A 27,348-nucleotide genomic window follows, 5' to 3' on the forward strand; every position below is an offset into this window, starting at 1 on the left:
GCTGGTGCACAGCTCTAGTCATTACTAACTGTCACATTCCCCAGATCACCTAGCTGGTGCACAGCTCTAGTCATTACTAACTGTCACATTTCCAAGGTCACCTAGCTGGTGCACAGCTCTAGTCATTACTAACTGTCACATTTCCCAGGTCACATAGCTGGTGCACAGCTCTAGTCATTACTAAGGGCCTTATTTTGGTTCACTCTTTCTGACAAAATACTTCTTAGATGGACAAAACCATGTGCACTGCAGGGGGGCAGATGTAACATGTGCAGAGAGAATTAGATTTGGGTGAGTAATTTTGTTTCTGTGCAGGGAAAAGACTGACTGCTTTATTTTTACACTTCAATATAGATCTCACTTTGAAGTGAAACCCCACCCAAATCTAACTCTCTCTGCCCATTTTGTATATGCTCCCCTTCAGTGCACATGGTTTTGTCCATCTAAGAAGGATTTTGTCAGAAAGAGTGAACCAAAATAAGGCCCCAAGTGTCACATTATCAAACCTGCTGCATTTATTCCTAATATAGACATAGACAGGTTGTCTGACAAAAACGAACTGTTGGTAGGTCTTGAGGACAGGTTTGGCCAGCCCTGGTCTACACCATAATCACACAATAGGGAATGTGACATTTTAGTCTATAAAAAGATAGCAATGCTTGCCTTCTGGATCTACCCTGTCTGAACACCGCCCCCCCCCCCCCCCCCCCATACACTTCCCCACAATGCAACCTGAATATAGCATCATTACTACCACTGTTTGTCTTTTGTTAGCCTCTCTCAATTCCCTAAACTGCCTTCTCTTTCCTTTCACTGCTTATATTCACGTATATATTCTGTATTTCTGTATATTCTGTATATGGACCATCTACTGTGTATACTGACCATCCCAGTAGTAGTGAATTCAATCGTTTGTGATTTCACCTACAGTATAACAAAGGGTTTTCCCATTGGCTAAGAGTAAAAAGAAGAGACTGAGAACAGGTCTGTTAACAATCTCAACCTGCTGCGGTCTTAAAGGGATACTCAGCCCTTAATATAAAACACCAAGAGAAAGAAAAATATACAGGTGGAGCCCCTCTCATTCACTGCCACCGCTCGCCAGAATATTCCCGCTGGCGAATGCTGGCAGAGAGGGTCTCCATTAGACTGGGACGCGTGCGCGTAATTATATTGTAATAATTATTTATTGTTTATTAAATAGATTTCTACAATTTCAAACAGCGGCAGCCTATATTTTTCTATTCCCATTGGCTTACTGCTGGCCCTGGTGATTTCTATCAGCCATCCCGCATCTAAGACAGGGCAACAAGTTATGCGACAGGCCAAGGGGTATATTAACCAAAGGTCAATGCAGGTCCATTTTTGGTCAAACAGCACACACTTCAGGCCCCCATACACTAGTGAGATTTGGTCCGATTTGACACGATTCCAACGGATTGGGCCGATAAATCAGACCAAATCTCATGTATCTGACGTCTGACGTCTGGCCCGATGTGCTGTCCCTTGCGCATCGGAATGAGTAGGGAGGACAGATGGGCTGCACATAAGATTTGATAGATCTTATCTGCAGCCAGGAGTGGGCCGGGGGGGGGGGGGGGCACAGAGCGCCAGCATTTGGGGGGACGAATATAGGCGGCAGCCAATCACACGCTGACCATTCTTTTGTAAGGGGATTTTTAATGTAGCTTGGCTCCCAGCTCCCCTGCCACCTACTTGCATCCCCTTCTCCCGGCTCCTGGCTCTCCCCCACCGGCTCTTGCAGCCTGTCTATCGCAGCCCCCGCCCCCTGCTTCCTCCGCCTGCAGGTCCCTGGGATTTTACATTGCATACAATTTATCACATGTAAAAATGGCACATCAAGTGCTTAATCGTATCTGACCTGTCCCAGGGAGCTGCCGGGAAATTAGGGGGCCTTTACTTTATTTTTGGATTCATATTTTAAATGTTAGTAAATGTGTGCTCTAGCCCTGGAAGTCGAAAATCAATTAAGATCCACTTCAAAATCGACCACCATTCATTTTTAGCTAATATATCCCCAAGAGTCTTCTTCATCTACCACAATTATTAGTACATACGCTTTATGATTTATAGATCTACAATCCATACTTGTATTTGATCTTTTTTTGGCATTGTTTGATCATTTCTTCGAGCGCTTATCCCTCCACATTAGTAACAGACTGAAAGACATCAAGAAACCACAGTCAATGGTCCTTGTCTTTAATTGTCACAATTATTATTTCAAATGTAATTAACCCTAGAGATTGTCGGCCAGTTGTCTTCCTATTTGTATGATCTCTTAATCAGAGTTATCTATTCTTGTCAATCATTACAGTCGTGTTGACCAGCCTGATGCCAGATGTCATTCCTGGCCCTGTGCCTAATTCCCAATAAAAATGCTCAATACTGGAGATCTTTTTTTTTTCACAGGTAATTAGAATTTAGTGGCTGCAGTCCAGACCAAAAGCAACGGAAATGAGACGGCGTGTAATGTACTTTCCTTGTTCCCGCCTCTGTTTGCGCTGATCAGCCTGTCGGGAAAAGCCGACAGGTCGTTCTGTCTGTCAGAGCTATGTCTGCAGGCACATGGGTAATCAGGGCTCAGACTACACAGCTGCGTCTCCGGCACATTCTGACGGTAGCGAAACTGCTTCTATGATTATGGTGTAAACGGATATTTCTGGTTCTGGAAATGTAACTACTATAAAGCGGCAGGAGGAAATGATCCGCGCCTGGCGCTTGTGTGTGGCAACCATGTGGGAGGCATGTTTACATTTACATATGGAACACCTCTCAGCCAGCACCAGGGCTTGCCAGATTACCCCCGCTGGCGAGATGGTGCTCCATATGACTGGGATGGACTTGTCCAAGTTTCCAGGTGGCGGGGGACGCAAACCGTGCCAGTCTCCACTTCAGGGAGGTGGGCAGGGTTAGGGGGGGAGCAGGGAGGTGGGAGCGTGCGGCAAAGCGGCAGGGACCGCCGGGGAGCTCCGTAGTACGGGGACGCGCGCGAGTCCCCTTGCGGCGGTTGGCGATCCAACCGCCAGAACCTGCAAGAACCACAGGCACTCCATCTGTACTAATATCATTTAAGACAGTTATTCTCCAGTAAAGCCGACATACATTAGTTCTTCAGGTGAAGCAGTACATGCATTGTAAGGTAATAGATAGATATTTGAACTATGGGGGTAATTCTTGGTCACTCGGACCGGGCCGAATGCAGCCCTGTTCCGATGGTGGGGGGTCTGCGCTTGTTCTTGTAAAGGGGGGGCACAATCGTTCAACCGGGCAGCAGGAGGCGTTTAGCGAGCAGTGTTACATTTCCCCCTATATTTCCATTGTAAGTTACAGGGGTTTGCAAAGATCACATCATGAGCTCCGCTGGGGCTCCCTACTAATGCCATCTGCCTGAGCAAAAAGCTGGTGTTCCACGAAAGTCTTTAATAAAAAACATAGCATTCATTTCTTATCTTTATATTTAAATATAAGCTTGTGAATATTACAAACTACTAGAAATTTTTGTTTTGCATTTTGGGGGGGGGGCTTGTGTCCACAATTAGTTCTAAACCTTATGCTGAGTACACACCAGAACGATTTATGCTCAAATTTTGATGCGATTTCGACCGATTGTATGTAAAAAGAGCAGAATTGGGCATGTTTTTAATGCGATTCCGATCCTACAATCATTTGGTTGCTTTGGAGATTTTACCTGCTGCACTAAGGATTTGTCATCTACATTGGATTGGTTACAGACCGTGTACAGATCGCGGTCTCCATCAGATCGTTCGACCATCATACGATTTTAAGAAAATCATCGCACGATCACGGTCGTTCTGGTGTGTACCCTACATAAAACAAAAATATTGCAAACTTTACAAATATAAGCACCTTGTGGAAGATACAGATAGGATCAGATCCCATAATCTCATCTTCCATAAAATTCCCATCTTAGTAAATAAACCGCTTATATTTTCCTGTAAGTTAAAAAATATATATATATACTATTGTCTGTAGGCTGCGGAGACATCTGATAAATTATCTGCCGGTTGACAACCGTTATGTGATTGAAGCAGATCTTCTTGTCCTCAAGTTTTGCTTTATTGTGTTAACTCCCTGTAGCTCGGGCAACATTTAATTAGAGGAGGGCAAGCAGCCTTCCTTCCTGGATGTAATGAGATGATTCAATTTCACTTTGCAGATGCCTAAGAAGCCTCAACATATTTCCATTCGCAAAAGGACATCTCATATTGAAACTCCTGTACAAAGGTTACGTTGTGCTACGAGAGAGCCTTCAAGTTTGTAATTGATTGTTATTTTTTTTGCGCTAGCGGTTCAGTGACACAAGTTCAAATCCTAATTAGGAAACGATTGGAGAAAGTTGTGCTGCTTTAATAATACAAAGGCCTAAATGAATCTCGCTTGTGTGTCTGTCACTTAACCACACTAACCATTAGGAAGTGTTTAACTTGGATTTGTTTCAGCAGGGTTGACCTCTGCCTATAAATCTTGGTGACATTTTTGAAAACCTTTGTTTCAAAAAGCATTGGTAACAAGGGTGTAACAAGGGGAGCAGAGAGGGGGGTTGGGGAGATGGACAGTACGGACTATCTGGGGCCGGTATTGTCTGTAGGGGACCCCCCCCCCATTCCACCGCTCCTTCAGCCTCTGAGGAGCTGTCTTAGTAATTTCATTCGTTTCTTTGAATGGGTGTGGCCGCATATCCCATAATATGGTTCCAACCTTCATCTTTCATAGCTATATTTTGTCTTGGCGGCCCTCTGTGTAACTATGGATAAAGCAGCTCAATGGGACTACAAAGTGACCAAGCAGTATTGGACCTTTCCATTGTATGGTGGATAGGCAATGTCCGGGTCATTAGTCAATAGAACAACATCCAAATGGGTGTGACATAGTCAAAAAATCCCTAAAAGCTGCACATTCAGCTGTCCCCAGTTCTTCTGATCCAAGTGGCACAGGCTAATGATCACTGAGGTATTGCAATCATTTATAGATGGACAGATAATTAAATCAGATGAATAGGTTCAGTGTAAGCAAAAGCACAAATAGCAGTGGTACGTAGATAGTCAATGGGATGGATGCAAGCAGTATAATGATCAGCACAAAACTAGCTATTAACTAAAGTCATTAATACATACCAAGTAACGGACTGGAAAAAGACAGACTGTATAATGTACAGTTATATTTTATAACATTCTAGGATCAGAGCGGGCATTAATCAAATCCTAATCACTAGAAAAAGGGTCAAGGGTCAGGATAACAGAAAGCAGCAAACACAATGAATGGAACTGCGTTAGTTTCAACAAGTATATCACCCCAGGAACACAGGTCACATCACTGAAGGCCAGTGTTGCAAGTAAGGGGGTACGGTGTGGTACGGAGTACCTGTAAGAAATATGTTGCAGGTACGCAGTACCACTTACCCCTGATACAGTGTCATTTCTATTTTCATTTTAAGTCTAAATATAATGCATCCGCAGCCCTCCCACCCAGCGTTATGATTGGTGCTGTATGCAGCTACCGGCTACTGCTGATTTAGCCTGTCACACTGACAGGCATCAGCAGCGCCGACAGCATGAAGAGCAGGCTCCACTATTGTAAGCACAAGCTGCCTGGCTCTCCTCCAAGCAAGAGCCAACCCACCCCCAGTCATTCCCAGTTTCTCATTCCCTGTCTCCTGTGTCCACGCCTCTATTGTCATTTAGTCACTCCTCTAGCTTTGTGTGACCACGCCCCCTGATGACACATGACCATGCCCATTTTTGGTGGAGGCTATCAGTACCACCAAGAAAAAAATTCTACTTGCACCACTGCTGAAGGCGGAACTACCCTGAGGAACATTGAACCGCTCACCAAGATATTTAAACCTGTCAGAGACAATAATCTGAGTCTCTGCTGAAGAGAGAGGGGTAATTCATATACTGTAGCACTACATCTACTGGTGAGGTTTATACAGTGGCATGTTATCAATTCTGGCCACTACTGCAAAGAGACCTGTTATCAAATCTAACTCTGCTTGTCTGTCTCAGTCTGTGTCATTCAGTGACTTAGAGATAGTTTCTTGAGTGATCTCTGCTGATGGCTAAACATTTAGCGGGGTATGCAATTACCCATGATCAGTGTTTTGGGGGTAATAGCTTTATAGGGCGCTATTCAATTAACCCCGATAAACCGGTGTGAGATACGGTTTAACAGGCATTATGTTCCCCGCTGTCAGGGCTCAGGAATCTGGTGTGACAGCCGTGGGCCAGTGGTGGAATCAGGGTACTGGAACATGGGGGTTGTCAGGTATGGACAGTTCATATATCACTGGGCACTGTGGACACAGCTAGGTGAGGGAGTTGACGAGACATGGGAGCCAGAGGGATGTCAACGGCCTGGGAGCCGGAGGGTTGTCGACGGCCTGAGAGCCAATACAGGGTGTTGACGGCCTGGGAGCAGGCTTGCCTACCCTCCCGGAATGGCCGGGAGCCTCCCGGAAATCGGGTCCTTCTCCCGGCCCCCCGGGAAGGTGGGCAAGTCTCCCGCATTCTGGGATTTGCCCCGCTCCATCCTTGCCCGCTGGTTAAAATTACATGAAATCGCGGGTCCGCGGGGAGGGGGCGGGGCTTAAATGACGCGATCGCAGCATTTCGCGTCATTTAAGCCACGCCCCCATCCCTCACGGCCCGCGAATCACGGAGGTTTCCGTCATGGGGGCGGGGCCAAGTGATGTCAGCTTTGCTCCCGCCCCCCTGATGTGTTGCCTCTCCGGGCTTCTCCCGGAAAGGTGAAGATAAAAGTAGGCAAGTATGCCTGGGAGCTGTGGACAGGCAGTGGAGTTTGTAGAGTCAGCGCCTGTGTCGTGGCTATAGAAGCCAGTAGTAATCTCTGCTGCGGGATGCTGGAAAGCTCTGACCTCTTCCCCTGGGAGCTGCAGATGTTTATCAGCTGGTTAACCAAGGAGCTTCGAATAGCAGCAACAGAAGCACCAGATCACAGGCGTTCAACACAGGGACTCTGGAACAGGGAACCTGGAGCGCTGATTTCTGGAGGTACTCAGGAATCAGAGGCAAGGCGTAAGGGACAAAGGCCTCACCTATATCCCCCTGCCTGTCTGTGATTGGCTGCAAGTCACAGCATCAATTAACATCCAGTGCACAGGTCAGAGTATCAAGGTCACAGCGAGACCACTGGAAAATTAAGTCATGTGCACGTGTCACGGTGGTGCCCATGCAGCGTGGAACGCCGACTAGGCGTTAGAGAAGCGCCATGCACATCTTGCCATGGAGAACACTTGAGGACAGCGCAGTACAGGGATTTGGGTGTCAGGATGCACCAGCAATGCGGGTAAGGAACGCGGTCGTAGATGTGAAAACGCACTGCGATTTCTGACACCCCGATATACAGCAAAAGTATTTTAAGGGGACAGGCAGAACCAGACCAAATAGAGTCCAAGGGCAGGGCCGTAACTAGGGGGGGGCTGGGGGGTCACGCGCACCGGGCGCTGGAGGTGAGGGGCGCTGTGAGGTCCGGTGTATGTGGACGCTGTAGTGTAGCGGCGGGCATGTTACTTTGACTCCATCCATCTCCTACTAGCGCGGCTGCAGGAAGCTCTGATGACTTCGAAAAGACTTGCCGGACGCTGATTGGCTGAATTCAGCCAATCAGCGTCCGGCAAGTCTTTTTGAAGTCATCAGCGCTTCCTGCAGCCGCGCTAGTAGGAGATGGACGGTGAGAGGACTGTGCGGGGAGGGGGGGGTCTCCGGCTGTGCGGGGAGGGGGGGGTCTCCGGCGCCAGGGACAAGGCGTCATTTGGTCGGTCCCCCCTGTCAGCTGCTAACTAAGCAGCGGGGAATAAACGCTGTGCGCATGCGCACAGCGTCTATTCCCGCAGCCAGGGGGCTGGGGGCATGGCTAGAGGCTCACAGAGCCTCTGGGTCATGCCCCCATAGCGGCAAAATGGGGGCGTGGCCTCGCGGGAGAGCAGCGATTATAGGCCACGCCCCCAAATTAGGCCACGCCCCCTGAAAATTTCGGCGCGCCTCCGGCGGGCAGCAGCATCACTGGGAGGAGGGGCACCAAAAGACTGCCTTGCCCCGGGCGCCGGAAACCCTAGTTTCGGCCCTGCCAAGGGGTAGATTTACTACAGCAAAACCACCGCTTTTCATTTTTAGAAGCTGTAGTAAATACTGTATACACCAAGGGTCAGTTTCCAGGTATACAGCAAAGTGTTTACAAGGCAAAGGCAGATAAAGTACAAGGGTCAGTTTCCAGCTTTTCAACTAGAAAAACCACAGGAACTAGACACAGGTGTACAGAAAAATTAATCACCTAAAACCAGCTTAGGGGAATCTCCATTATGAGAGAGGGGAGTTCCAAGCCCCATTGCGTGGGCTCTTCTACGTCTATATATTGTTTATAGGAGTTTAAACAAAATTACCATGAACATTGTGTGGCTTGGCCTCAAATGGATCATTATCTCCACTCATTAGAACCTACACTCTGTATCCTGCCATCAATTTTGGCCCAATGGACTTCAACTCATTTGAGGCCAACACAGCCTTCTGTTCGGAGAACTTAGCAGTATACAGGTTCTCTAGACCAGTGGTAGCCAACCCTAGCCCTCGAGAGCTACCAACAGTACGCGTTTTCCAGACAACCTAGCTGCTGCACAGCTGCACTCATTAATCACTGACACATTTTAAAAGATCCACAGATGGAGCTAATTAGCTCACTTGTGATTCTGTGAGGAGACCTGCAAAACATGCACTGTTGGTAGCTCTCGAGGACTAGGGTTGGCTACCCCAGCTCTAGACTTTTGCGGAGGAATGTTTCCACTGGGGCTGAAATTCTCAACACGGCTGTGTCAAACACCTTGACAAGAATCATTGATTCCTACAGCCAGAGCTCATCATTGGTCTAAGCAGAAAATAGTCTTGACCATAAGAAATACGTTACTTCATACCAGATTCAAAATACAACTTAGCACATATTTGTTCGGGTTGCCTAATTAAAGTATTACAATGATATGTGCAAAGAAGTCTCTGTGCAAATCAGCTTAGGACTCTGAGGAACTGCAGAAGTGTCACTTTACTCATGTAAGTCATGAGCAACAATGGCTGCGGCAGTACTTCCTGAAATAACATTAATAAGTGCACTTCACTGCTCTTTTCATGGCTAGTTTTATGCAATAGAGCTATGTTTATGTGTTGAAATATTTATACATTAATGAAGCCTTTATTTTTTCATTTTGCATATGCTCGTGCCTCTACCCAATGTACGTAAGAAGAGCAAGAGAGCATGATTGATCTCCACAAGGCACCATTCATATGGATGACTATCTACTTTATTCTTTAAATGCTATGAAAAAAATGTATATATTAATTTATGATGTCCGTTCTGTTTTTGATCTGTGCTTTTGTGACATGGTGCTTGATTGGTTTATATTCCATAGTTATGTAACAGTAAAAAAAAAAAAAATGGAATAGGCATCTCTACACTTTGATGCATCACTGACTGCAGTACAGCAATACCTCACTGGCCGCAGTACAGTGCCACCTCACTGTCCACAGTACAGTGCCACAACACTGACCACAGGGGTGCCGGACGGCTCCCCGACAGTCGGGATTCCGACAGTCATTACTCCGACGTCGGAATCCCGACTGCTCCCTCGTGGGGGTCCACGAGGGAGAATAAAATAGGTGGCGAGCACAGCTCGCCACCGTGCCCGCAGCATGGCGAGCCCGCAAGGGGCTTCATTGTGCTCCCCCCAGCTCCAGGCCCATGAGAACCTTAATTTAGCACTGGTTGCAAGTTAACAAAACTTTTTGGTGATAACTACAGATATCGGACCATCTGGCTGTGTTAGGTGTTTTTATCATATTGATTATTAATCAAGAAACACTGGAGGACCTGTAGGAATTATGGGCCTCATTCAGAGACGGACGCAGTGCATGACAGGTTGCGGGTTAGGGGAAACTGTGTGCGACAATGCAGGACCCGCTCTGTACATGCACAGAACCCATGCACAGGTGCCCAAGGAAATGTGCATGTGATATATCTGAACCAATAGGAATAAATGATTCATTTTTTCGATTTTGCATTCAGTTTTATTAATATCTCAAACCATTATGATAAAGTTCCCAATATTTCTTGTCCCTGTGATGACATACAGATGTGTTCACCTATATTTAGCTGGTGTAGATCGTATTGTCGACACCACTTAGATCGACAGTCATTAGGTTGACACCGTTGGGTTGACAGATGGCAAGGTCGACAGGTGTCCAGGTGGACATGGATGAAGGTCGACAGGTGGCAAGGTCGACATGGGACATGGTCGACATGCGTTTAGGTTGACACGGATTAGGTCGACAGGTCGGAATGTCGACATGGTTTTTTTACTGATTTTTTGGTACTTCTTTACTTTCACGGCGCCAGCATGGCGCCGCGCTACTTCCGGGTTACGCTCGCCACAAACTAAGTAAAATAAACGAAGTTAACACCATGCCAACATGGATAGTTCATACCTCCACTATCCATGTTGGCATGGAGTTGATTTTAATTAGCGTAGCGAGCCACCGAGCCCGCAGTGTGGGCGAGCGAAGCGAGCCCCGCAAGGGGACTCTGACGCGCGGCGCCATGCTGGCGCCGTGAAAGTAAGGAAGTACCGATTTTTTTTACCCAAATGTCGTGGACACAGTTGGAAGTCAACCGCTACACTCGCTATGCTTCGGGCACGGTGCCTCGCTGCGTTTGGCACACTATTTTATTCTCCCACCATGCCCTAGTGGATGGTAGGGCATGAAATACTGCCTGTCGGCACATGTCGGCTCAAAAAACAGTAAAAAAAAAAAACATGGTCGACCTTCCGACATTGTCCCATATCGACCTAGACACCTGTCGACCCAACAGTGTCGACCTAATGACTGTCTACCTAAGTGGTGTCAACAATACGACCGTATCCCATATTTAGCACCCCTGGATATTCAAAAGCCCTTCTAGTTATGCCATGCTGTGACCTGGTACTGCCAAACTTATTTTTTTGTGCAACTGTTTCAATTAAATGTGTCTTATTCACAAAACAAAAGATGAACAAGCAGCTTTTGCTGATTAAAACTATTAGAGGGATGCCTACATTCTGTATGCTAGTGTTTTGCTGCATTAAAAAAATAAAATTATATATATATATATATATATATATATACACAGTGGTCGAAGTGGGGCGGTATACGGGGGTATGGCATACCCCCACTTTAATCTGAAGATAAAGGATGCTCTCTGATCACTCAGCAGCACATATTGTGCTTTTGTAATACCCCTGTACAACGGGGCAGTCTGGCAGGGGACGTTGATGGACTGGGGGGTGTCCGAAAGTGCACACTATATTCACTCTTTACTTTTCCATACCCCCACTTCAAAATTTCCACTTCGACCACTGTATATATATATATATATATATATATATATATTTTAGCTTTCTTCATATATTTACAATGAAGATAAGGATCCTGGGAACTATATTCACTCACAGAAAACATCTATCCAATGTTAATAATAATGACTTCCTTTTCTTTTCATTATTCCAAGCAAAGGAGAAATGTAGCCTTTATTGTGTAAATGGAATTAGTAACTCAGACTATCATTTAATAGATGGATGTTTTGTGAGCAATTTTAAAGCCACCATAGAAACCTATTGAATCTAGTCCCTGCTAGCTGGCCCCATGCAGCAGTGTTTGTGATGTCATCATGATTATGATGTCACAAGCAATAGAAGGTTATAAATTGCAGCTCCTGGGAGGTGTGGCTTAGATAGGTGAAGTAGTGGTTGAGAGGAGAGGAGCGATAATCGATGTGAGATGAATTCTCTATTTTCAATGATTTTTCTTTTGGTGACATTGCTCACCATGAGAAGCAAAGGACAGACTTTAGATCCACCTGAAGGTAATGGAGAATTATTACTATGAATTTCTATTAGTAAGGATAGCTAAACTGATTTATATGGGATAATGGGTGTATTTATCATAGGAGAGGCCAACTGCTGATGGGACAGTCTTATGTATCACAGCATTTAGCTGCCCATATTACATGTCGCTGTGATACAAGTATCGCTGTCATTCCTGTTCTCATAGCATTATCATATATATAATGTTATTGCCAGGGCAAGAAGACTAACACTGATTTATTACGGTCAAAGGGAAACTTTTTTATTGTGTTAGTATTGTAATTATATTTAATGGAATTCAGACAATTTACCGACAGTCAAAATACGATTGTCGGTATTTTGACTGTCTGGAAATCATACTTAGTTATTAAAAGAGCACAATAATAATACAAAAACAATATGTACAACATTAATAATAGTAAAATACTTGACTTTCTACACTTCGAGTGAGGAAAAATAGTGGCCACAATTGTGTAAAAGGAATTAGTAACTTGGACTAATACTGTATATCAGTGTATTTCAACCACTGTGCCGTGGCACATTAGTGTGCCTTGAGGTGTTCTCAAGTGTTCCCCCAGAACTACAGATGCCCAAACCAGTTTACACTCACCACCAGTTCAACTGTTATTTATTTGTCTATTCTTTTTATGTAAAGGGCAAATGTATTTTATTTTTGTTACCTGTGGGGACCAGTGTGATTGTTTTTTATATGGCGGCTAATAGGTTTAGTTTTTTCCTGTGTTCTGCCTTGTGGGATCTCATGGTGTGTCTTGGCAATTTTTAAAACTTATTTAGTGTGCCACAAGGTAAAAAGTTTGAAAATCATTGCTGTATATAGAAGATGGATGTGAAACATTTTCAGCTTTATTAGCCATTTTAATGCTAGCTGGCTCCATGCAGTGGTGTCTGTGATGTCACAGGCATGATGTCATTATGATGTCACAGACAATAGAAGGGAATAAATTGCTGCTGCTGGGAGGTGCGGCTTTGATAGGTGAAGTAGTTGTTGAGAGGAGAGGAGCAAACATTTATGTGAGATGAATAATCTACATTTAATGATATTTCTTATGGTGACATTGCTCACCATGGGAACCCAAGGCCAGTATACAGTTCCACCTGAAGGTAATGGGGATTGGGGAATAATATCTATGAATTTAATTTAGTAAGGAAGTTATATACTGACCATATTTATCATAGGAGAGCCGTATCGCTGATGAGACAGTCCTATGTATCACAGTGTATAACCGCCCATATTACATGGTGTAACCTGTTCTGGTAGCAACATCTTATAATGTCATTGCCAGAGCAAGATCACTAACACTGCGTTATTCCAGGCATAGGATTTATTTTGTTTATGTGGAAGAATTATAATTGTGTTTGATTATTAAAACAGAAACTACTAAAAATACAATGTATACAGTAACATGTGTATGTGTATCTTTATTAAGTCACATTTCTATGTATTTGTTTATCTTTAAAGATGCGAATGAGACCATATCCACAGAGGAAAGTAGCTGGAGATCAGGTACAGTACTTGCTAGAATTTTTCCCTATAACAATGATGCAAACATCTAAATTTAGATAGTTACATTGCTGGCTGGAAATTACATTATTAGTCCCCTATAGTAACGTATAAGAGACCCCGCCCAGCCAGCAGAACAGCACTACAGGCTATAGGCATTGGCCTGTACATGTCACTGTCTGTGGCACAGGCCTGTGACAGGATTATTGGTCAGTTTGTGCATTACACAAGCTTCAGCCATTCCTAGCCTGGCCATAGATAACCGCACGTGATAGGCCGACAGCAGTCATGTGCACATTGTCCCCTTCCCCACAGCTGTGCTCAGGCTACAGGTGCTGTGATACCAGCCAATGGTTGGATAGTGGCTGCAGTATCACAGCACATGTAGGCTCTGTACACACATCCCAGCCTTACCCATATAGACTGTTTCTATAAGTATAATAATACCCCATAGTCACTGTCTCTATATACATGTAACGTGTATCACGTTCTTATCTTGTCCGTCTCTCTTTCCTGAACAGCTGAACCAACACCAGGGATGGAAATCTCTTTTGGATCAATCTTCTTTGGCATCGGGCTATTGGTGGTACTGTATAGAGTCAGCCGTATATTGTAAGTAACTAACATTATACACATTATATTATATTACAGAGGTCTCTGGCCTCAATATTGCACATGGTTTTGCCCATTTTGAGAACACATTTGCCCTGTCTGAATTGGACCCAGTGATTCAGTGATGGATACACCAGGGGCAAATGTTTCTGGTCTGTGCTGTGTGCGCTATTATCAACTAACAGCTTCTCATTATTGTTATATTTCAGTATCCAAGCTGCACATGTTTATCTGGACAAAAAACAGCAGAAACTACTAAGGCAAAGGGTGGCAGACGGAGATATTGATATTGAGGCAGCAATGGAGTACGATAAACATCATGACACAGGATATCATGTGGAAGATGAAGTATCATCATCATCAGAATACCATGTGGAAGATGAAGTATCATCATCATCAGAATACCATGTGGAAGATGAAGTATCATCATCATCAGAATACCATGTGGAAGATCAAGTATCATCAGAAGAATATCCTGTGGAAGATGAAGTGCAGCGCGATCACAGATATTTTGATGTGTCACACTGTTGTGAATATGTGTCACACTGTTGTGAATATGTGTCAAACTGTTGTGAATATGTGTCAAACTGTTGTGAATATGTGTCACACTGTTTTAAAGATCATCACCATCAAAGACAACATGAGGCTGATGACTATGATGAAGAACATCACCACAGAGGACATGAGGCTGATGACCATCATAAAGAACATCCCAAGAGAGGACACAAGGCTGATGAACCTCATAAAGAACATCCCAAGAGAGGACACGAGGCTGATGAACCTCATAAAGAACATCCCAAGAGAGGACACAAGGCTGATGAACCTCATAAAGAACATCACCAGAGAGGACACGAGGCTGATGACCACGCACAGCACGGCAAAAAAAACACAAAGCCGGCAAAAATTGAAAAAAAGCCTGTGACTCGTCCGACAACAAAGAAGCCCGCCCAGAAACCAAACATCAAAAAAGCAGCACCTAAGAAACCAAAGACAACAAAGATCTCCAAGGCCAAAAAAAAATCCAGACGCTAAACAAAGAGCTAAAGGTGCTTGTATACAATATCGCAATGCAATGAGATGAGATGAGATTAGATCTAGTACAAAAAGTATGTGCAACGCATACTTTTTGTACTCGATCTCATTTCATCTCATTTCATTGCTTGCAAAACCTATGCATTGCGATGAGATACGATATTGTATACAGTAATTGTATCGTGTATGGGCACCTTAAGATCAGTCAGCCCCTCTGTAATATATTGGGGCTTCTTTCATTGCCATGAACTCCTGTCTGCCACCCCACTGACCATCTGCTGTGTACCCAAAACTGCTGCCATCTTGGAGATTTACTGGTTTCTCTTTCATTCTCGATGCTGCTGCTGACACCGCTTCCTAGCGCTGGGCTGCATGGGATCGGTCCCCTGCTGAAGTCACCAACTCAGCAAGCTGGTACCATAGCCTGGCTCCTGTGGCTGTCTCTGATGCTGGGACTTCTCATCTGTGATAATGTCTCCTTAATCTGAGAGGAGAGTTGGGGATTAGGGCTACTGGCGACACCCCAAAAAAAAAAACGACACTGAGCAGCCACCTCACGGGTGTGTTGGAAGAGCTGCTAAACTGATTAGTATTCTTATAATGAGGACAGGGACATCCAATACATTGATACATTATTAACTTGAAGATTTAATCCCAGGCCATGCCGGGTACTTCAGTCTGTCAAGAAAAAAAATAAGTCTAAGCAAATAAACAAAGTGATTCTTTATTGGGGCAATCCTGTATATGTGCAGAACATACATATACATATATATATTAAAAAAACACAGGGTGACCCCAAGAGCGCCCAGTACAATACAGCAGCTTCTCTACAAATCCCCCCTGTTAGTGGGAGATAGGGAAAACGCAGAAAGAGTGAAAGAGTAGAGAGCGCTAGAGGTTCTAAACCACCTAGAAAAGTAGTCACCACTATGATTTATGGTGCAAATGGAATAACCAAATACAGTTAAAAATCTTTTATTAAAATTCAATAATTCACATCAGGATTTCATCTTTAGGATGTAGCTTCAATAACCGCGTTTCGTCTTGAAAAAGACTTCATCAGGGGTTTTTTGCACAGAAGTGGGAAATCAACAAATGTGCAGAAACATATGTCCTTAAAATGGATGGTATTTCCGAGATGTTGTAATCTCTATTGTGGTATGGTATCGCTGCCTTCACGTGAAGGTGAATTTTAGCTGGATAATAAGTCAACAATGGTATCCAGGTAATGGATATATGAATCCGGATGATAACAGAGATTAGTCTGTATTTCAAAAGAGTAGGGTGACCAGATGGTCTGTAGTCCACCTCAGATTAGGGTTAGCAACCTAATGGAAACCAGATAGCCAACCCAATACGGGACAGTATCTGTTGGATAGTGACACGCAGGTAATCCTGATAGAGAGCGTATAGTGACGAAACGCGTAGTGGCGTGGCCTGGCGTCATCATTTCTGTTCGTCCAAGGATCAGCTGAAGCTGCCGCTGCTCAAATCCTTTCCCCACGGGAACCCTCATGCTGTAAACGGTGCGGTTCTGTCTAACCGCCCGCTGTGGTACGTGATTCTGTACTTTGTGATTGAGTGTTTTAAAGGAAATGAAATATTGTACCATCTTTTATCTGCACTATGGAGCGCTCCTGTTCATTTCATATATATATATATATATATATATATATATATATATATATATATATATATATATATATATATATATATATATATATATATATATATATATATATATATATATATATATAGCAATCCAATTTTCCAAGCAGGAAAAATAACGGCACTCAGGAGACGGTGGTAAATGATTTCAAAGAGATAAAGTGTATTGGGGATGTTTCGGGGGACAAACCCCGTCCTCAGCCCAATCCTACAGCACCCACAGATAGCATACAAAACATATTTATACTCACCAGTTCCCGGGGTTTTCAGACGCCGCCACGTCCACGGAGCCGCTCGCCGGAAGTGGTCACCGTCACTTCCGCTCTGGACGCATCACAGGGGCTGCTAGGCAACCTTCTGTTTGCGTTTCAAAGAGCAGGAAGCGAATCGCATTTCCTCCTTCAGCTTGACCCGCATAGACGCCCGCTCAGTCTGATGCCCGGAAACTGTAACATAAAAAACAAAACATAAGAAAAAAACATAAATAACCAAAGGTCCTGTGCTTGGCAGCATACAGGCAATAATTCAGTAGCGCTCAACATGTGCAGATAGACTTTACCAGATAGCTGGAAATACTATACTGCAAGAATCATTGCACCTCTGAAAATATGCCCTATGCGCCTTCTGACACAGAGCACCCTGGCTATATTACATAAAAAAGATGAACAAAAAAAATATAATAAATAATTAAATAACCAGAGATATATAATAATACAATAATATACTCAAGATAAACCTGAAGAATAATATGATAAACACATAACACTCCAACTGTACTCTACAACAGGCTATTCCAGTTGATCCTCTCATTTAACCCATTGGGTGCAATGGTGTCTAAGCGAAAGATCCACTCAGATTCTTTGAGCAACAGTTTTTTTGCTCGATTGCCCCCCCTGAGGGATTCAGGGACACAGTCTATAATAAAATGTTTAAACTGTGCAATGGAGTGGCCAGTGGATTTAAAGTGGCGGGCCACCGGTTGGTCCACGTCCTTGCCCTTGAGGGACAAGTTGATGGCCGACCGGTGTAGCGCCATTCTGTCCCGAAATGGACGTATGGTTTGGCCTATATAGTATAACCCACAAGGGCATACTATAACGTAGACAACATGTGAGGTTCTACACGTCATCACATGTCGAATGGTATACGTTTTACATGAGTGCGGGTGTTTGAACTCTTTGCAGGTGAGCATGTGCTTACATGTCTCACATCCTGCACAACTGTAGCAACCTGGGGGTTTGACATATGTATTTGGGGGCCTGGGAATACCAAGGCCTGTCACATCTGTTTTCACAAGACGATCCCTCAGGTTAGGACCTCTCCTAAAGGCAGCCAAGGGACGAATTTTGTTAAGACCAGGGAGATCAGGGTCAGTCTTAATAATGGGCCATAACGCATTGGTGGCGTGTCTGATGACTGGGCTTGCCACAGAAAATGTGCTGGCCCATGGAAGTACTGACTGAGGATTTCTGGCCTTAGGGATCAATAACTGAGCTCTAGGTGTATTCATGACTTCAGCCTTTTGCATACTTAATATTTTCGGATCATAGCCCCTCATGATAAATTTATCAATGAGGACATCCAGCTTGGGTTCGACCTCATTAGGGTTACTAGTAATCCTTTTTACGCGGATCATCTGGGATCTGGGGAGACCTTTTTTAAGGGCAAGTGGGTGATGGCTGCTTGCCATGAGAAAGGTGTTCCGGTCCACATCCTTAAAATAAACATCAGTACTGATTTTATTCTCACAAATGGTCACGGACACATCCAGAAAATGGATGTTCCGTGAATCATAAGTTGCTGTGTACTTAATGGTGGATTCACCCATGTTGATATCCACCAACAATTTGGACAAAAGATCCTGTCCCCCTGTCCACAAGATGAAGACGTCATCTATATACCGCGTGAACAGCAACAGATGACGTCTGATTTCAGGATTGTTAAAAAAGGTACTTTCCTCCTGCCCAAACATGAATATGTTAGCAAAAGAGGGGGCCACAGAAGAGCCCATGGCACACCCTCTTAGCTGCAAGTAGTATGACCCATCAAATATAAAATAATTACGCTTTAGTGTCAACATAATTAATTTGGCAAAAAGTTCATGATTAAACAAGTCAGGATCCAGATATTGGCCTATAAAAAGCTTCATAGCCTCCACCCCCTCCTCATGGGGAATGGAGGTATACAGGCTACAAACGTCCAAGCATACCATAATCGTCCCCTCTGGCACCTCACCAATCTGGTCCAACAGCTTCAAAAAGCTTGTTGTATCCTTCAGAAAGGTGGGCTTCAGAGGAAGCAATGGTTGTAGTAGAAAGTCCAATAATTTCGCTATAGGTTGATAAAGCGAGTCCCGCGCTGAAATTATAGGCCTCCCAGGTGGAGAGACCAGGTCCTTGTGGACCTTCGGAAGTGAATATAACACTGGAACCACAGGCCATTCTGAGTATAAAGATTTAAATAATTTGGGCAAGATCACACCATCTTTTACTGCTTTGGATAAAATTTCATGAAGTTCCAGCTGATATTTTTTAGTTGGATTTGCAGTGAGTTTTTTATATACTGCTACATCCGACAGTTGGGCATAAAGTTCCTGCCGATAATCCGTAAGGTTCAGGACCACAATGGCCCCGCCCTTATCGGCCGGCCTGATGACGATGTCCTCGTATTTTCCTAGATCACTCAGGGCTTTGGCTTCTGTTGGAGAAAGATTTTTCTTATATTTAGCCGGTGCCCTATTGAATTTTGTCACAGAGTCATCTAGCAATCTGCCGAAAGTGCGAATCGCTGCATTGCTGGACATAGGGTCAAAGCCCGATTTTGAAGTACTTCTGAGAAATTTATCCAAAGGATCATTAGAGAGAGTCTCTGGACGTGTCTGAAAATGCTCCTTCAAGCGGAGCTTGCGCATCAATTGGTGGTGGTCTCGTTTCCACCTAAAGGGATCATGCAGGTTAGTGGGTACATACGATAAACCCTTATTCAATACCTGCAATTCTGTGTCACTCAACACACGATCAGATAAGTTCATCACAACGGTCTCTTGTCCACCCTGCGGGGTGGATTTCGCCTGGTGGCGTTTGTTTTGCCCGCCCCTGCGGGTGGGCGGTTTCTGCCTCCACCGGTTGAAGAAGTCCCGGCCTGTCCTAAAGGGACATCCTGCGAGCTAAGCATATCATCAGAATCAACTGGATCAACTGGAATAGCCTGTTGTAGAGTACAGTTGGAGTGTTATGTGTTTATCATATTATTCTTCAGGTTTATCTTGAGTATATTATTGTATTATTATATATCTCTGGTTATTTAATTATTTATTATATTTTTTTTGTTCATCTTTTTTATGTAATATAGCCAGGGTGCTCTGTGTCAGAAGGCGCATAGGGCATATTTTCAGAGGTGCAATGATTCTTGCAGTATAGTATTTCCAGCTATCTGGTAAAGTCTATCTGCACATGTTGAGCGCTACTGAATTATTGCCTGTATGCTGCCAAGCACAGGACCTTTGGTTATTTATGTTTTTTTCTTATGTTTTGTTTTTTATGTTACAGTTTCCGGGCATCAGACTGAGCGGGCGTCTATGCGGGTCAAGCTGAAGGAGGAAATGCGATTCGCTTCCTGCTCTTTGAAACGCAAACAGAAGGTTGCCTAGCAGCCCCTGTGATGCGTCCAGAGCGGAAGTGACGGTGACCACTTCCGGCGAGCGGCTCCGTGGACGCGGCGGCGTCTGAAAACCCCGGGAACTGGTGAGTATAAATATGTTTTGTATGCTATCTGTGGGTGCTGTAGGATTGGGCTGAGGACGGGGTTTGTCCCCCGAAACGTCCCCAATACACTTTATCTCTTTGAAATCATTTACCACCGTCTCCTGAGTGCCGTTATTTTTCCTGCTTGGAAAATTGGATTGCTATTCAACATCATCTTCTGGCACCTGGGGCAGCTGTATGATTAAATTATTTGAGTGCCGGCAGACTTTGGACTGTATATATATATATATATATATATATATATATATATATATATATATATATATATTTACGGGGTTGATCCTAATAACCCCGAAGGGTGCTAGTTCCCGTTCGGGTGCCATTTTAACGCTGAACAACAGCACCCAAATTAACCTTAATTCGCACCCTTTGCAGGGCCGAATTAGCTGAAAACCCCTATGGAGGTGCGAGAACTTTTCAGCGAAATCGGCCCGCGGTAAAGTGTGCCCGGTGTCGTGACAATTTGCAAACACCGGGTGCAGCCGCACCCTTCTGGTGTAATAGGATCGACCCCTATGTCTGTACTTTTGTATTTTTGCCCATCTAGCTGAAAATGAGGAACCTGTAGAGATGAGATCTGTATAATAATATCTATACAGGCTCCAGTGGCCCCTACCACAGCCCACACCCTGGCCTATCACTTGAGCAGCCAATCCATCATCAGGAGCATTTACCCTCTGCCCTGGAAACACTTATATCAGGAGAGCACAGGTGCTGCTGATTACACACCTGGCTTCTGCTACTGCTCCAAAACCTGGTCTGGATCCTCCACATTACTCATGTGGAGAGATGCTGTCTCCAGGGCCGGCAACAGAAATCTTGGGGCCCTGTACACTAATATTTCTGGGGCCCCCAGTCTCAGAATAAACATGCAATACCAATAAAAATGAATAAATAAATCAAAGATTGTAATGTTAAGCTCCATACACACGGAGTACTAGATCTCTGAGCAATATATTGCTCAGTTTCCCGATTTCAACAGCCACCAGAGATGGTTGCTGATAAAAATGAGACTATGTCGGTGGAAGCACTGGTCGCAGGAGCATGCTCGTGGGGACAGTTTCCCCCTATACACGTGGATATGGTTGTACAGCGACCATATCCCCGGCGATTATGGCTGAAATCGGCCAGTGTGTATGGGGCTTTACAGCTATTTTTTATTTGTTGCAGTAGCCGGGTTTTGTATAGTGGTGGTACAGAGAGTGCACGCTAACTTTCCCTTACGGTTATGGCGCCTCCGGATCCGCAGTGATCTGCAGCTTCTACTGCTGGGCGATGGCAAATGACCTGGGACTATTGGCAGCCATCTTGTTTATATCGGTCTCAGCGGGTGACCCGAGCACTAAACAAAGATCCATTTAAATAGAAGGGAAATATTTTGCAGCGATGTCACTGTGTAATGCTCTAGAAATGGCATTTGTAAATGAGCTGAAGAGTTGCCATCTTTAGCGTTACTAACGTTTAGTTAATTTATTCAAGAGGGATCCGGGCGTCTGCTGGGAGCCTGCCGGCACATAAGCATGCATGCTGCACCTGCCTGCACTGACCCTGCACCCTCAGACACTGACCCTGCACACTCAGACACTGACTGCTGCTTACAGGCAAGTTGCTAAGAGCCATTACATGGGGTTTCTCCTACTTCAAATTTCATATATGTTATTATTACACATCCTCCTGCATAGGCAAATACAGGGAGGGTTTCCACCCCCTCTGCTCAAATTATGACACCAATCTCAATGGAGGGTACTGTCATATGCAGTGGCGTAAGTTTATACCATGTGCCCGGAGGCGACAAAGATGGCAGTGCCCCCCCCCCCCTTACAAATTGCTTTGTGCAGCTGAGGAGGCAAGGCCAGCACTCTGTGAGCTGCTGGCCATGCTCCTAGCCCCTCTGGTTCAAGGAATAGATGCACAGCATCTATTCACTGCTGAAATTGGGACAGTTGGGAGGTATGTACTAGGCAGTAGCAGAAATTAGGATTTCTGTTGCCCACCAACACACCGTCCCCCAGTCCCCATCAGTCTGTCTGCATGTGTGTAACTGTGCACAATATACATACATAAAATCATACATATATAGTCACACACAAGCATACATACACACACCTTTTCATACAAATATACAGTCAAACACCTGTATGCATACATATATACAGATTCAGTATTAAATTCCGGCGTCAGGATTCTGAACACCGGGATCCCGACCGCCGGGATTTACACTGCATCCCATATATACAGTCACATGCCTATTCAAAGACAGTCACACCCAAAATAATGCACATTATATGTCTTTCTCTTTCATAAACAAGTAGAGTAAATTACTAGAGTAATTCAAATTATAAATATAACATGAAAAAGTGCATAGATTCATAAATACACACTGGATGGCCTTTTGACCATGGCACATTGCACATAGAAGCCCCAAAAGCATATAGAACACCTAACCTTAGCACCCCATAGCCACTGCACACCCAAAATCTGGGGACATTTTGCAGAGCAGTGAGCCTGTGTGCAGCCTCTCTACCCAGTCGAATCTGGCACTGTGCTAAACTACATGACAGGGTATTGTCTAATCGCTGTGCCCAATTAATCCCCCCAAAAATGACATAACTCTCTTGTTGGATAAAATTGGCCACAGCAGCCATCTTTATTAAAACAATACAAGTTTAACAATAATCAAAAACATTTCCCACGGAAGGTGGTCCCCGAGGCCCTCAATAAATCTATCCACACCTCTAAGCACTTCCAGGAGTTGTTACCCCCAGCCGATAGCGATTGGCTCGAGGGCACCAATTGTCAACACCCAGTGCTCATTAATTAAACCTCACCCAGGGGAGTCCAGCCCCCTCATGGGGCCCTCCCCGCCGCATAATTAAGCCTCAATGCCACTAACCTCGAGGACCCCCCTCCGCACAGGCCACTGTGACAAAAGACAACCTAACAAATAAGTCTACCTAAAAACTATAAAATTAGGGAGGGTGGGTGGAAGCTGTTAAGAAAAATCTCCCAGTGACCCCTATTTCCTGTCTGCACCCTGCTTATATACCCTTACAACACCCCGTTAAGCCCCTCCCCCTTATGACCCTCTCCTTAGACACCCCTTCTATGACTGTCCAGCTAGTCAGCTCCCTACAAACCCTGTCAGGGGAGCCTACCCCCAGGCTTTGCCTCCAGTCCAGCTCCTACATGACAGGGTATTGTCTAATCGCTGTGCCCAATTAATCCCCCCAAAAATGACATAACTCTCTTGTTGGATAAAATTGGCCACAGCAGCCATCTTTATTAAAACAATACAAGTTTAACAATAATCAAAAACATTTCCCACGGAAGGTGGTCCCCGAGGCCCTCAATAAATCTATCCACACCTCTAAGCACTTCCAGGAGTTGCTACCCCCAGCCGATAGCGATTGGCTCGAGTGCACCAATTGTCAACACCCAGTGCTCATTAATTAAACCTCACCCAGGGGAGTCCAGCCCCCTCATGGGGCCCTCCCCGCCGCATAATTAAGCCTCAATGCCACTAACCTCGAGGACCCCCCTCCGCCACCAAGCACGGGGTTAAACCCTTGACCCCGAGCGACCCCCCCACATCTGGAACGCTGTTTCTATCCCCTCTTGTAGTCCCAAAGACCACACATCTATCCCTACAGCGTTCAAGTGCACACCGTCACCGTCACCTCTCCAAAAAGCACCGGCACCAGACTCGAGTTCCCTGTGCCTCACCACTACCGCGCCGATTCTAGCCATAAAACGCCCCCTGTTAACTTTTATCCTTGCCTTATTGCCTTATTGATCTTGTCAGCCGACCTTGCATCCCTCCAATAACGGCGCGGCACAATATCCGACCAAACCGTGATTACCTCCGGAAACCTTGCCCATAAACGTAGGAGATCAAACTTGATATCCCGTATCAACTCCCTAAATGGTCTGCTCCCGAGGTCATTCCCTCCCACATGCAACACTAATATGTCGGGAGCCCTATCGAGCCGAACAAAACGGTGAAATTCCTGTAACACTCCACTCCATACCATACCGCGCTTCCCCAGCCAGCGAACCAATGCCTCTTCTCTATCCAAACCTAGCTGGCGGCCGTTCGGTCTGACATCAGCCCGCAAAGCTCCCCAAAAGACATATGAATGTCCTAAAATCCAAATCAGGCACGGGGACTGCCCTAAAATAGAAAGAACACAGTCAGCCTCAAAATTCCCCTAAACGAACATAGGAGCGAAAACGAGACGATTCCCACCGCCCAATACGCTTAATTAACTCATCTCCAAATCCCATCCTAGCAGCCTCAGTTGCGGCCCCAATGCGGAAAGAGTGACCCGCGTATTCCTCCCCCTTGAGGCCCAACGTCTGCAGGACTGCTCTAAACACACTTGTGAACTGGAACCGTGATAAAAAGGATCCATTCGCATGCATCAGCAACGGATCCCTTTCCCTGCCCACTCTGACCTCCTTAAATATCCTTAGCCGTGCTACCGGGCACATATCCGAGCCAGGTACGGAGAAGAGAACTACCTTCTTCCCCCTCCCTAATTGATCCGTCTTCGACCTCCTCACCACTAGCTCCACCCTATCTGAGTATAAATCCACATCCTCTCCTAACAAACCTCCCGGCCTGGAGACGCTTGGACTTACAAGCTCGCCAATCCGCAGTGCCCCGAAGAAGGCAAGCGAAAAAGCTACCCCGAACAACTTCTCCTCGAAATTGGAACTACAGACCTCCCCTAACTTTCTACCCATATTCTGCAACAGCTGGAAGGACACTGGCCTTCTCTGATCCTGTACTACATGTCCTCTCTTCCAACCTTTCAAAGCTTGCGCAATCAGGAAATTCTTGGTGACGTCAGGCCTCCCACCTGCACGAAACCCAAAAGCCAAGCCCGCCATGCAGCGTGTGATTTTTGCCACTGACCAACCAATCTCCTTACAATGGCCTATATATAGCAAGACAGCCAACTCGTCATCATCCTCCTTCAAACCTACTACCTCACGCCATTCTAGCCAGCTCCGCCATTCCTGATTGTATGCCGACCATGTATTCGGGGCCAAGGATTCCCTGATGAGCTGATCGACTACCCGTCCAGCAGAGCCCAGAGCCGACTCGGGAACCCGGTCCCCTCCCTGTCCGCCTCTGGTGCCAACTCCCGGAAACGCTCCCACTGTGAACGAGATAAAGAATCCGCAATGCCGTTAGAGACACCGGGGACGTGCCTAGCCACAACCCACAAATTCAAAGCCAGACATTCCAATACCAACTGCTGCAAAATGATGACCACTGGCGGTGAAGATGCCGACAATTGGTTAATAGCCATGACAACCCCCAGATTATCGCAGTGAAAACAAATCTTCCTGTCGCGGAATAGCTCACCCCAAACAACCACTGCAACCAAAATAGGAAATAATTCCAACAATGCTAAGTTTTTTACCAAGCCTCTCTGCACCCAAGACTCCGGCCACCTGCCCACACACCAATGTCCCTGGCAATAAGCCCCAAAACCGCCACTCCCAGCCGCGTCTGTGAAAAGGTCTAGCTCTGTAGCCACGCACGTGTCTGACATCCACAACGCCCTGCCGTTGAAAGTTTCCAGAAAAGTTGCCCACACCCGCAAGTCCCCTTTCAACTCACTACCTAATCTGACAAAATGATGAGGAAGAACCACCCCTGCTGTCGCTGCTGCCAGTCTCCTGCTGAAAATGCGGCCCATTGGCATAATGCGACACGCAAAATTCAACTTACCCAGCAAAGACTGTAATTCCCGCAATCTAATTTTTTTTTAACTGCAACGCCCTCCCCACCTCGGCCTTCAAACCCAGCAATTTTTCCTCGGGCAAACGGCACTCCATATTCACAGTATCAATGACAATACCCAAAAAACTGATCACAGTCGCAGGGCCCTCCGTCTTACCTGGAGCAAGCGGGACTCCAAAATCTGCCGACACCCTTTCAACAGTCCTCAACAATAAGTCACATACACCGGTCCCCCCAGGACCAATACATAAGAAGTCATCTAGGTAATGAATAACTGAATTGCACCCAGAGACAGCCTTAACCACCCACTCCAAAAAAGAACTAAAGGCCTCAAAATAAGCACACGACAAGGAGCAACCCATCGGTAAACATCGATCAACAAAAAACTCCCCATCCCAATAACAACCCAACAAACGCAAACTGGTTGGGTGAACTGGCAGCAATCGAAATGCCGATTCAATATCAGTCTTTGCCAACATGGCCCCATTCCCAAACCGCTTTACCCACTGAACAGCCGAGCAGATGTCGGGGTCAATGCCATCATTGACCGACGCCCCTTTTGGAAAGGACAAATGGTGTATAAGCCGAAACTTGTTCAACTCCTTTTTTGGCACCACCCCCAAAGGAGAGACTATCAAATCTGGCCATGGTGCCGCCCTAAAAAGTCCAGCCATACGACCCAGTTGCACCTCCTTAACCAGTTTTTCCTGCACCACTTCTGGATGCTCTCTAGCAGACTTCAAATTCCTCCTAAAACTCCCTGACACCTGCACGTCAGAAGGTATCTTAAAACCTTCCTTAAACCCCTCCTCCAACAAGGCGGCTGTCTGCTGATCAGGATACCTACGCAGATAGCCCAGCATCCTTTCCAGCCAAACTGGTGTCACCCCCTTTTGAACTACCGTCTCGTGACTTCCCTCTGAAGCATTTATTTGCACCGTGGTTCCCTCCACATGAGGAACATTCATGCTTGAATTTGCATTTTGCCCCAAACCGGCATGACCCGTCATTAAAGGCAAAGCAGAGTCCCTTCTGCATGGCCGTCCCGCTTGTG

This window comes from Crinia signifera, chromosome 12 (assembly GCF_055691185.1).
Source record: "Crinia signifera chromosome 12, ASM5569118v1, whole genome shotgun sequence".
Classification (NCBI taxonomy): domain Eukaryota; kingdom Metazoa; phylum Chordata; class Amphibia; order Anura; family Myobatrachidae; genus Crinia; species Crinia signifera.